Source organism: Tursiops truncatus, chromosome 2 (genome assembly GCF_011762595.2).
Source record: "Tursiops truncatus isolate mTurTru1 chromosome 2, mTurTru1.mat.Y, whole genome shotgun sequence".
Classification (NCBI taxonomy): Eukaryota; Metazoa; Chordata; class Mammalia; order Artiodactyla; family Delphinidae; genus Tursiops; species Tursiops truncatus.
In genome coordinates this window covers 55,834,290-55,847,175 of record NC_047035.1, presented here as the reverse complement: position 1 = coordinate 55,847,175, position 12,886 = coordinate 55,834,290, and positions in this window count along the sequence as shown.

The window sequence follows — 12,886 nt, the reverse complement described above, 5'->3', positions numbered from 1 at the left end:
GAGGCTTTTCCAGGGCAAAACACTAGCTTGATTTTTCTTTACTACTGGCTCAAGAAAAAAAAATATGAAAGAGACTTCACTGGTTTAGCACTGCACTACTTGAACTATTATTACCTATATGTGAACAAATCACGCATTAGAAACATATCAGTGTCTAATGTTACTATGTTCTGAGTCTGGAGGTCTGTCCATTGCATCTGAGTGAGAAAAGGAGATATCTAAGGAAGCTGCATGTCAGGCATACTGGGAGCAAAAATAGAACTGAGGAAGGAACTTCGGTAAATTCGATTGTGACAAAATGAGGACGTTTTCAGCAAAATTAAAAATGAGATTAACCAGAAGAAGGGGAGAGGAGGAGGCTATGGGAGATTTGAGGGAGGATAGAATATACAAGATTTTGCAAAGTTATTGGCATGTGGAAGAGAATGGTGATAAGGCAGGAAATATACACACAAATATAAACACGCACATCTATATCATGCTTATAATTTTAAAGCACTTTCTAAGATATAAAAAGGCCTTTGTTATTTTATTGAAATAGATGTAGTATTAAATGTGCATTTCCTGAGTTTTCTTTTAAAGAAAATGGCTTTTCAAAACGAAATACTTCATGCAAAAATTAGGCATAATTACACGAGTCATAATTTACTTCATTATTACACAATGTAATGCTTGAAGTGGGGGTAGAGGGAGTTAAGAGTATTTCCAGAATTAGAATTCTTGGTGGAAGATTCTAAAGCAAAAGGTGTTAAAGTAGCAGATTTACCTGAATAAGCAGAAGAATTTAGTACATAATCCAGGAATTACTGGTTTTTGTCCATCCAACTTTACTTTTCATCCAGTGGATTTCACTAAAGGAAGGCATTTAGAGTTATGGTCCCATTGAAGTTTATTTGAAACAACCATACATCCTCCTTTAGATTCCATGTAAAGTGAGTGCTTGGATGTAGAGTCCTGAGAGTTGCAGGATGCATATGAAAGGGCTCAATGTATCTTGTGAACTATGACTGCCTGCCTGCGGGTGCAAAACCTGTGACAAACAGTGCAAAGAGCAGGTACCTATTTTCAACCACTATTTTTCCATTGTTGCAGAGCTGAATGTGAGTATAATCCTCCAAATGTGTAAAAAAGCACTTGCCTGCTTAAGAAATCTGAATAATAATAAAAGGTATAATTTAATTAAATAGCAGGGTATTGAGTAAGGAGGTTTATCAAGAAATTAAAGGTGAAGGAAATTTTAGGAAAGTATTGGATTGGCAGAAACACCTAGAATTACACCTGGCTCCTAATTAGCAGAAATAATCTACAAACCATTTTATTCAGTGGTGTGCCCTTTGCTGTGAATATATTTTCATCCTTACTCAGAAAGACAGTTTTAGGATTTTGCCAGTATTCTACCTCTATTCAGTTTTATATGCACTGCCCAACATTATTCACTTGGTATACATGGACAAGTTAAAGTAATTATTTAGAAGTATAACTTATTTTGTATCCCCTGTTTACAACTGAGTGTAGTAATGCCTTCCCAGACGGAAGGCAAGTGTCCAGGAATATCAATTTATTGAGTTCCCCCTACAGGGCTAAGATTTTTTATTATGTGACAGATCAATTTATTGCTGTCTTGTAACACTGATAAATTGTGATTACCAATGATCATGACAGTTGGCATTCTCAAAGTTTCTTGGTGAATGTAGTAATAAAATGACAAATGTTGTTTAGTTGTTACTCACACATGTACTTTAGAATTCTCACCCTACTACTCAGCCATGAAGTCCTGGTAACTGGTTTAGGAAGACTATTTGAGTTCACTACTAATAATCACTCCTCCTCTTAAGCTAGCCTGTTTTCTTGAACTTAAACTACTCTACCAACAGTCTACTTTTTCTTGGTTTAATATATTACAGAGACACTCCTTAGAACAGACTCTATTTGAAGGCTTCCTATCAATTCTCTAGAAATGCTCAAATTTTGGGTGAACAGAGTAAGGATATGAACACAGGTCATCACAAGCCATTTAGCTCACTTGAATTAATAGCCACAATGTTATGCTTATGGGAACTCTTTAGAACTATGTATTCAGAAGGCAGGAAAAAAATTAGTGGAATATGCTTCTCAGAGGCATGAATAAGATAAATTGGACAACTCTATTTTTAAAGGGCAACATTCAAGAACAAAAACTACATTTGAAGCTAATGAAAGGTTACATCATATGGGAATTATTGAAAAATACTTTTTGATAGGAGGCAATTGACTAGAAATGGATATCCTAGGAAACAATGGAAGGTATGAAGCATGAATACAAAAAAAATCAATTTGAAAGGAGAAAGCGTTATAGGCTCATACCTTTGCTACTTGCTGTCACAGAGAGCTTTTTTCAGTTTTTCCATTTAAATTATATGATTGTTATAAATATTGCTTTTTTAAAAAAAATAAAATGTACTATCACAAAACTTTTTATCTCCTAAATTCAGTAATTTTTCTGAGATCTTTGGAAAGTCGAAATACAACTCTATGAAAGTCTTAACCTATGGTTCTGCTTTATTTGTTTTCTCCATTCCCCCAAAACCTGATTTATACCTTGTTAATAATATTTTCTTCAAAATGTTCAACACAATCCAGCTGACCCATATTCTAGTTCCTGCCCTCAAATGTGAATGGGAGATAGTTACTACAGTTGTCATCTCTTCATTCTCTCATTTAGAAAAGTGTTTTATTTAATTCAAAATCATCACCTACTTTTACTAGTTTACCTGAATCCAGCATTCTGTTTATTCAAACTCCCATCCTTTAGCTATTTACTGTATGTGGTAGTTCTCTACAGTCTAGCTATTTTATTTCATTGCATTCTTGGATATATTTTAGTCATATCTTTTGAAGAAAATGAGATCATTAGAATATATTTCATCAGAAGTATCATTTATAGATAAGCAAATTGAGTACTGAAATACTTCAAACCAATATGCAGCAATCCTATATATGAGGGGAATATAAAATGTTCCTATAATTTAACATGTTAGATTCTTTTTAAAGACTTTTTTTTGACGTGGACCATTTTTTTTTTAAGTCTTTACTGAATTTGTTACAATACTGCTTCCGTTTTATGTTTTGGTTTTTTGGCCACGAGATATGTGGGATCTCAGCTCCCCAACCAGGGATCGATCGCACACCCCCTGCATTGGAAGGCGAAGTCTTAACCACTGGACTGCCAGGGAAGTCCCTAACATGTAGATTTTAATATAGTTGCTACGGTGTCTTAGACGTATTGTTATTTTCTTGATATCAGTTTAAGTCCAATTCTGAGTCCTTATTCTGCCAGATGAGTGAGTTATTCAAACAGCTACTCCAGAATTATCCCAAAGTTCTATATAGAAGCATTATGTCAGGGAAGAATCTGTGATTGACAGCAATCCCCCTTAGCTTATGCTGAGATACCCAATGTACAGTCTGTAAAACCTTTAGTCTATTACCTCTGTTGATTTCAAACCAGCTTCTAACCTCTGTGCCCATAATCCAGCCTCTGAAGGCACATCACAGAGTCAACCCTCTCCTCTACTCCAAGTCTTATCACCCCAAATATGTACCACAGGTTTGTAGACACACTTCTCATTACTTCCTCCCCACCTCTCAATTTTCAACTTCTTTGTTGTCTTTATAAGCTTTATCCTTTCCCAATTCTGTTGCCCTCCAGAGTAGGGAAGTAAGAATACACTCCCAGAATAACCCCCTCAATAAGTTTAGACTTCTACAAAAGTCAGAAATAAAGGCTCCAGGCAACTACTGTTTTCTGCTCTGCCAAAGTAATCTAAAGTAAAGAAATGCAAGGGACCTGGGCATATGCTTGGAAGGAGGAGTAAGAAATAGGGAGAAATACAGAAACACACATTTTTACCTCACTAAGTTTCCCTAACATGTAAACAAATATCTCAAATGCTTTAAAAGTTTCTTTAAAGTCTATTTTCAGGCTGATGCCTTCAAACAACTAAGATATACAGCTATGATAATGCAAATGAGGTCAATACACTATATGCTTTATCTAAGGTCAAATGGGGAAAACATGAGCAAATTGGTCTTGCTTCATGAAATTTATAATATAGCAGAGAAAATAAATATCAAAAATACAGGCATACCTCAGAGATGTTGCAGGTTCAGTTCCTCACCACTGCAATAAATTGAATATCAAAATAAAGTGAGTCACACAAATTTTTTGGTTTTGCAGAGCATGTAAAAGTTATGTTTCATTATACTGTAATCTATTAAGTGTGCAATAGTATATGTCAAAAATGTATATATCTTAATTAAAAAATACTGTATTACTAAGAAATACTAATCATCATCTGAGCCTTCAGCAAGTCGTAGTAGTAACATCAAAGATCACAGATCACCACAGTAAATACAATAGTGAAAAAGTTTAAAATATTGTGAGAATTACCAAAATGTGACACAGGGACACAAAGGGAGCAAATGCTGTTGAAAAAATGGTGCTGATAGACTTGGCCGACATTGGTTGCCACAAAACTTCAATTTATAAAAGAACTCAATATCTGTGAAGTACAACAAAGCAAGGTGTAATAAAATGAGGTATGCTTGTATAGGAATACCTTTGATAAAGACAAGAACAGTGTGAGAGGGCCTGGTTTGAGTGTTAAGCCATAGGTTCTATCTTGGTCTGTGTATTAGTTTTATACTGCTGATTTAACAAATTACTATAAACTTACTGCCTTAATACAGCACAAATTTACTATCTTAAAGTTCTAGAGGTTAGAAGTATAACACAAGTTGCACTGGGCTAAAACCAAGGTGTTGGCAGGGCTGTGTTCCTTTCTTGAGGCTCTTAGCAGAAAATTCATTTCTTTACCTTTTCCAGCTTGTAAAGGTATCTAACATTCCATGGCTGATGATCTACTTTCTCCATCTTCAAACCCAGGAACGTTGCATATCTCTGACCATTTTTCCATAATCACAGCTCCTTCTGACCACAGTCAGAAAAGGTTCTTGTCTTATAAGGTTTCATGTGATTAGATTAAACCCAACTGAATACTCCAGGATACTCTCCCCATCTCAATGTCTTTAATGTAATAACACCTGCAAAGTCCCTTTGCAATGTGAGGTAACAAAGTCACATCTCCTGGGAATTAGGATGGTGATGTCTTTTGGTGGGGCCATTATTCTGCCTGAGTTTAAGGATCTTTGAAACAGAATTTTTCATGGTATATTTTGTACTATATTTAAAAGACTGAGTTTAAGGATCTTTGAAACAGAATTTTTCAAAAGACTGAGTTTAAGGATCTTTGAAACAGAATTTTTCATGGTATATTTTGTACTATATTTAAAAATTCCTGCTCTCTGGTTGTAAAAGAATCATATTAAGTTTCTTCCTAAGTTTTCAGAATGGATTTCTGGTGTCATTTAATTGGTTTTAAGCTTGGGCATGGGAAGATTAGCCAGGAAGGACAGAAAATTCATTTCTGGACCCCACTAAATATTTTGATTAGAGCATAAGAGGATGAAAATTGACATAACAAGTTTCAAGTGGATAGCGCAAAGATCTTTTTCTTAATCGTTTTTTAAAAAAATAGAATCCAAGCCAGTGTGTTTCAAATAGTAATATTAAGGCCCTAAATAATTGATTTTTCTGTTGACCATATTTCGTCAAAGTGTGATCTTAGAAAGTAGCTTACTGTGGAGTGCTTAATGCTAGATTTAAATCCTAAGCAATTCAGGGAACAATTAGCAGTAACAGCCCTAACTCCAAGAGTAAATATTCTAACTGACATGAATGGTAATGCCTCTTAAGTATGGAGATAAGAGACAACAAAATGAGGGAGTAACATCTATCATTGAAATAAATTCTTGTAGATTTTCTAAGTCAAATAAATTTTTGTTTCTCAAATGAATTGCTCTTCCTGAGTAAAAATATCATATTTCTGGTTAAAATACAGATAGAAATAGGATTAAATATAATATGGGTGGTGAGAAAGTGTTATCTCTAATAATGACTTCACAGAAATAAAATGTATTATAACACTTGAGAAGTGATAAAAATGTGCTTTAAAATTTAAATTAGGTTGAAAGAAAGACTAATTTATAGGAATGTTAGAACAGTGTTTAAATGATTTATGTAGCAAAGGAAAATGCATTTTATAGAATATTATTTAAAAAATATTTTTCCCTAGGGCTTCCCTGGTGGCGCAGTGGTTGAGAGTCCGCCTGCCGATGCAGGGAACACGGGTTCGTGCCCTGGTCCGGGAGGATGCCACATGCCGCGGAGTGGCTGGGCCCGTGAGCCATGGCCGCTGAGCCTGCACGTCCGGAGCCTGTGCTCCGCAACGGGAGAGGCCACAGCAGTGAGAGGCCCGCGTACCGCAAAAAAAAAAAAAAAAAAAAAAAAAAAAAAAAAAAAAAAAAAAAAAAATTCCCTAAGGCATATGACTAAACTGAACAACTTAACCTAAAGCAGAAATCCCTATACTGTATTAAATAATTTTGGGGGAAAATGTTGACATAAAAGGAAATAAATGATACAAGTATGAAAAATCACATTGTTTTTAACAGTGAATCAAATTTTAAAAAGTGCAATACAGTAGTAAATTGTTTCATATATTAAAAAAGAACCTGTATATACCCAAATTACCACCTGACAGTAACAGTTCATTGAATTCAAGCAAATAGAAGTGAAATCCTTCAAAATTCTGTGTAACTTAACATAAATTATGCTCTAAAATATTTTAATGCTCTAGAAATGTGACCAGAAGTGTATTATATGCAATAGTTTTATAGTGTAGATATTTTAAGCAATAAAAATACAGTTATAACTGGAGTTCTGTGTTGACAGTTTTGTACCTCTAAAAATATATATCTAGCATAGAGTAGAAAAAACTTCAAAATTGCCATATGAGATTACTGTGGGACTCTGAACAGTTCAGCTTCCAATAACAAAGAAAATACTTATGAAATGAATATAGGACCCATAACCTTGGTTTCCACTTTTAGCATCTAGACTTACTAGAGTTTTCAAAATATTGGGTTGGCCAAAAAGTTCATTCAAGTTTTTCTGCAACATCTTACACAAACATTAAGATTTTTTTTTTTTCAGATTTCCTTTGGAATTTGTCTGATTTTTTCAGAATGGGGTATGGGTTTCTGGAAGGAAGACCATGGCTTTTCATTACAGCATATCACGTGTACATAGAATCAAAATGACTTAACATTGTAGATGTTGACCTTAATCTCCTCACTGGAGCAGCAGTGTCAGGTTTCCACACCTAACATTTTTTTTTTTTCTCCCTTTCCACACTGTGCTCTTTATAAGGAAGTACAGCCCAAACTTAATGGTGGGGAGTTCTACTACACCTCCTTGGAGGCAGAATACCTACATAAATTATTAGAAATTCTTCTAAGTAGGAGATTTTTCTTTTCTCCCCCAATTATCCATTTTATGGAAATGTATTTATATCAATATGTACTCATGGATATTTATTTTATACTTTTGTTTATAATCCAATAGTACTCTATTTAGTGGCTCATATTATTCACTGGTGGTATACAGAAAAACAATTGACTTTGTATATTATCCTTGCATCCTGCAACCTTGCAGTACTCAGTAAATAGTTCCAGGAAGTTTTTTCTTGATTCTTTGGTATTTTCTTGATAGATAATCATGTTATGTGTGAATAAAAATACCTTTATTGAATCCCTTCAAATCTATGTAATCCCTTTCTTTTTCTCATCTCCCTTCCAGTGAGATTTTGAGTAAGGGTGCTAAAAGAGGATAACCTTGCCTCATGGCAAATCTTAAGGGGAAAATATCCAGTATTTTCACTATTGAGTGTGACATTAGCTATCTTTTTTTTAATGTTGAGGAAGTTCTTCTTAATTTTTAATTTGTCCAGAGTTTTTATTTTGAATGGGTATTGAATTTTGTCAAATGCTTTTTCCACATCTATTAATATGATCTTATGATTTGTTTCTCTAGTCTGTTCATGTATCAGATTATATTGTTTGATTTTTTAATTTTGAACCAGCCTCACAAAACTAGAATAAATCCCATTTTATCATGGGGTATGATAATTTTTTTACATTCTTGAATTTGACTTGCTGATATTTTATTGAGGTTTTTTACATCTATGTTCATGAGAAACATTTGTCTGTAGTTTTCTTGTAGTATGTCTTACTTTCTTGTAATTAGGTTTAGTTTATTTTTATCTGTTTTCTTAAACTAGATCCTGAGATTATTGATTTTAGATCTTTTTTCTTCTCTTATATGCATGTTTAATGCTATAACTTTCTCAGCAGCAATTTCACTGCATCCCACAAATTTAGGTAAGTAATATATTCATTTAGTTTAAAATATTTTTAATTTCTCTTGAGACTTTGACCTATGTGTTATTTAGAAGTGTGTTGTTAAATTTCCAAATATTTGGAGATATTGAGCACTCTTTCCCTTACTGATTTCTAGTTTAATATCATTGTGGCCCTCAGACATAGTTTATATAATTTTTATTTTGTTAAATATGTTAAGATGTGTTTTGGTGAATGTTCCATGGGAATTTGAGAAAAAGGTGTATTCTGCTGTTAATTATTCTCTTATTTAATTTTTAAAATTAATAAACTAATTTTTGTTTTAGCAGTTTTAGGGTCACAACAATACTGAATGGAAAGTACAGAGAGTTCCCATACACCCCTTGTATCCATACATGCACACTCCCCCTCACTGTTGACATTCCCATCTGCTACGAGTGATGGAGCTACACTGACACATCCTTATCACCCAGAGTCCATAGTTTACATTGGAGTTCACTGTTGTTATTGTACATTCTGAGGGTTTGGACAAATTTATGGGTTTGGACAAGCATGTATCCAACACTGTAGTATCATACAAAATAGTTTTCATGCCCTAAAAATATACTATACTCTGCCTGTTCTTCTCTCCCACATCCCAAACCCTGGCAACCACTAATATTTTTACTGTCTCCATAGTGTTTCCTCTTCCAAAATGTTACAGAGCTGAAATCATACACTTGTAGCCTTTTCATATTGGCTTCTTTCACTTAGTAATATGTATTTCTTTCATGTCTTTTCATGGCTTTCTCACTTACTTCTTTTTATTACTAAATAATATTCCATTTTCTGAACATACCAGTTTATTTACCCATACACCTACTAAAGAACATCTTGGTTGCTTCCATATTTTGACAATTATACAGTCATACTTCATTTTATTGTGCTTACTTTATTGCACTTTGCAGATATTGAGTTTTTTACAAATTGAAAATTTATAGCAACCCTGCATCAAACAAGTCTGTCAGTGCCATTTTTCCAACAGCATTTTCTCACTTTGTGTCTGTGTACCACATTTTGGTAATTCTTACAATATTGCAAACTTTTTCATTGTTATTTACATGTTATGGTGGTCTGTGGTCAGTGATCTCTGATGTTACTATTGTAATTGGGATTTTTTAGCAATAACGTATTTTTAATTAAGATATGAACTTTTTTAGACATAATGCTATTATATACTTAATAGACTAAAGTACAACGTAAACATAACTTCTATATGCACTGGGAAACCAAAAAATGCGTGTGACTTGCTTTCCTGCAATATTCACCTTATTTCAGTGACCTGGAACTGAACTGGTAATATCTCTGAGGTAGGGCTGTAAATAAAGCTGTTATAAACATTGGTGTACAGATTTTTGTGAGGACACAAGTTTTCAATTAATTTGGGTAAATACCAAGGAGAACAACTACTGGATCATATGGTAAGAGTATGTTTAGTTTTGTAAAAAACTTCTAAGCTGTCTTCCAAAGTGGCTATACTATTTTGCATTACTATCAGGAATAATACTATCAGGAATAAATAAGAGTTCCTGATTCTCCACATCCTCACCAGAATTGGTATTGTTAGTGTTCTGGATTATATCTTTTTTTTTTTTTTTTTTTTTGCGGTACGCGGGCCTCTCACTGTTGTGGCCTCACCTATTGCGGAGCACAGGCTCCAGACGCACAGGCTTAGCGGCCATGGCTCACAGGCCCAGCCGCTCTGCAGCATGTGGGATCTTCCCAGACCGGGGCACGAACCCGTGTCCCCTGCATTGGCAGGCGGACTCTCAACCACTGCGCCACCAGGGAAACCCTGGATTATAGCTATCTTAACAAATGTATAGTGGTGTTTAGTTATTGTCTTAATTTGCAATTCCATAAACTATGGGTAAACTTTATTTATTTATTTTTTTGCAATGCTCAATAAGTGATGTTGGCTCCCTATTACCTACTAGATTAAATCCAGGTTTAACTTAGCTTTCAAGAATTGCATAAAGGAGTGATATCACCAAGATGGCAACATACGTCATTCCTAACTTCGCTCTTCATAAGAAGAACAATTAACAACTATTCTTGGAGAAGACACCACTAAGAAAATCCTAGAACACAGGGTGAAACTGAAGCATTCCCCTGCACCACAGAGACTGAGACAGACCACATTAGAAGGATAAGATTAGTAGCTAGATCTGATCATGTTGCCCCTCCCCCAGGCCAGTGCAGCCCCATACTGAGAAGTCTCTCCTAAGCCTACAGTTGCTCCAGTGGGAAAAAGTACTCAGGGTGGACATCCAGTTCCCCAAGCATTGTGGGTCACTTCTTGGGAGTCCCCACTACAGTCTTACCCCATGTGAATTGCAGGAGAATCTGCAGGGCTTGACTGGGAATCTGATTTTGAGAGAGAAGGGGGTAGAGCCTTGCAACAATTAACACCCTGATCTTGGTAGACCAAGTACCTACCTAAAGCACCCAAGCAGCAGTCCCAGCCAGTGGCTTTGCTTATCTGCAGAGCCAAGATGGTGGTGCAGTCTGATCAAGGAACTTGGTGGGGTGCAAATCTGCCTGATTTGGGATATCAAATGGGGAACCTAGCCCTGCCTGACCAGAAACTCTGGCCAGAGCACCTGGAAGCTGTAATCCAGCAATATTCAAGCAAGGAGTCCAGCAGACAGAGCTGACTGACCACAGAGCAAATCCAGTATCACCTTTTGGCCAGGGAACTTGGGAGCATGAGTCAGCTTGAGTGAAGACCACAAGCAAACTTTCCTGGCCTTGGAGCTGGTTCTGCCACCCTGCCTGGGCAGGGGAGCTAATTAATAGCCTCACTCACTGATGAGTATAGCTCTTAGCACTGCCCAACCAGAAAGCTGGACTGGACCACCTGGTAGGCTGATTAGAGCCAGCTCTCCCACTCTACTTGGGGAGAGGAGCTAATTCATAGCCTTGTCCACAGCTGAGCATAGCTCTCAGCTCCACCCAACTAAGAAGCTTGGCCTGAATACCTGGGAAGCTGCATAGTGTAGTAACACTCAAATACAGAACCTGGCCAGCAGCACTGCCTCTCAGCAAAGCTTAGCAAGTGGCCCCATTCAGGCAGAGAACTTGGTATACAGTTCTGCTTGAGTCAAGAACTCAAACAAAGATACTGGTCTTGGAGCCATTTTTGCCACCATACCTGGCTGGGCAGGGGAGCTGATTCATAGCTTTACCACTGCTGATGGTAACTTCCAAACCTGCCTGACCAGGAAGTCTGGCCTAAGTACCTGGGAAATGACTGGCCCAGTAGCACTCAAGCAGAGAGTGTAGCCAGTGGTTTTACCTATCTGAAGAGACAAGCCAGCTACCCTGTCTGCCCAGAGAGATTGGAGTATAGGTCAGCCTGGTTAGCTCCCCAAACAAGAGTCTTGTCAATCTTGGGGCTTGCTCTGCAACCCTTCCCTAGTCAGGGAAGCTATTTGGTAGCTCTGCCTACTGCTCCTGCTAACCAGGAAACCTAGCCAGAGCTCCTGGGAATCTTGGTATCCCCCCCATGCATCCTCAATTATGGCAGCACTTGATCAGAGAACCCAACCAGTGGCTCTACACCTGCAGACCTAAGACAGTGGCCTCAATTGTCCAGGGAGCTTAGTGAGCAGGTGTCTAATTTGTTCCCCAAGGAAGAACCTTTTGGACCAGGGGTCTGTTCTGTAGCCCTAATGAGGCAGGGAAGCTAATTTATAGCCACACCCAAAAGGCCAAATACAGTGTCCAGCCTGACCCAACCAGGAAACCTAACCAGAGCTTCCAGGAATTCATGTAGCCCATCTTGCAACTCTGATTATAGTGGAACTTGAGTGGAGAACTCTGTGGGCAACTCTACCCATCTGCAGAGCTAGGATGGTGACCTGTCAGGGCAGGGAACTTGGTGCATAGATCTGCCTAATTTGATCCCCAAACAAGAGCCTTGCCAGTCTTGGGACCTATATGGAGCCCCTTCTGGGTTAGGAAACTATTTTATAGCTCTACCCACTGCTGAATATAACCTTCAGCCAGCCCAGTGGACCTAATCAGAACACACAGGAAGCTTTGTGGCCCATCATACAGCCTTACTTACAGTGACACTTGAACATAGAGCACAGCCTGGGTCTTTCCCCATATGCAGAGCAAAACTGGTGACCTCATATGGCCAGGAAATTCTGCATGCAATCTAGCCTGATTTGGGTCCCCAAACCATGAGCAGTTCATGCTTTGGAATCCATTCTGCTGCCCCTTCAGGCAAGGAAGCAAGTTTATAGCTCCAACAATTGCTAAGTATACTAGTTCCTATCATCTAGGAAGTCTGACCAGAGAACACAGGCAACCACAGTACAGCCTCCCTTGGGCAGGGAACCAAGCCAGCAGGCATATCCAACGGTTTTCAGCCAGCAGCACCCTCCCCCACCCCACCAACCTCAGAACACAGGCAGTGGTCTCACCCTAAAATAGACCCTGATAGCAAGTCCCAACTGCCAAAGGACATTACCAGAACACAAAGCTGAGCAGACTGGTAAAAAACTCTCCAACAAAATGAGCTTATAAAATCTGGAAAAGG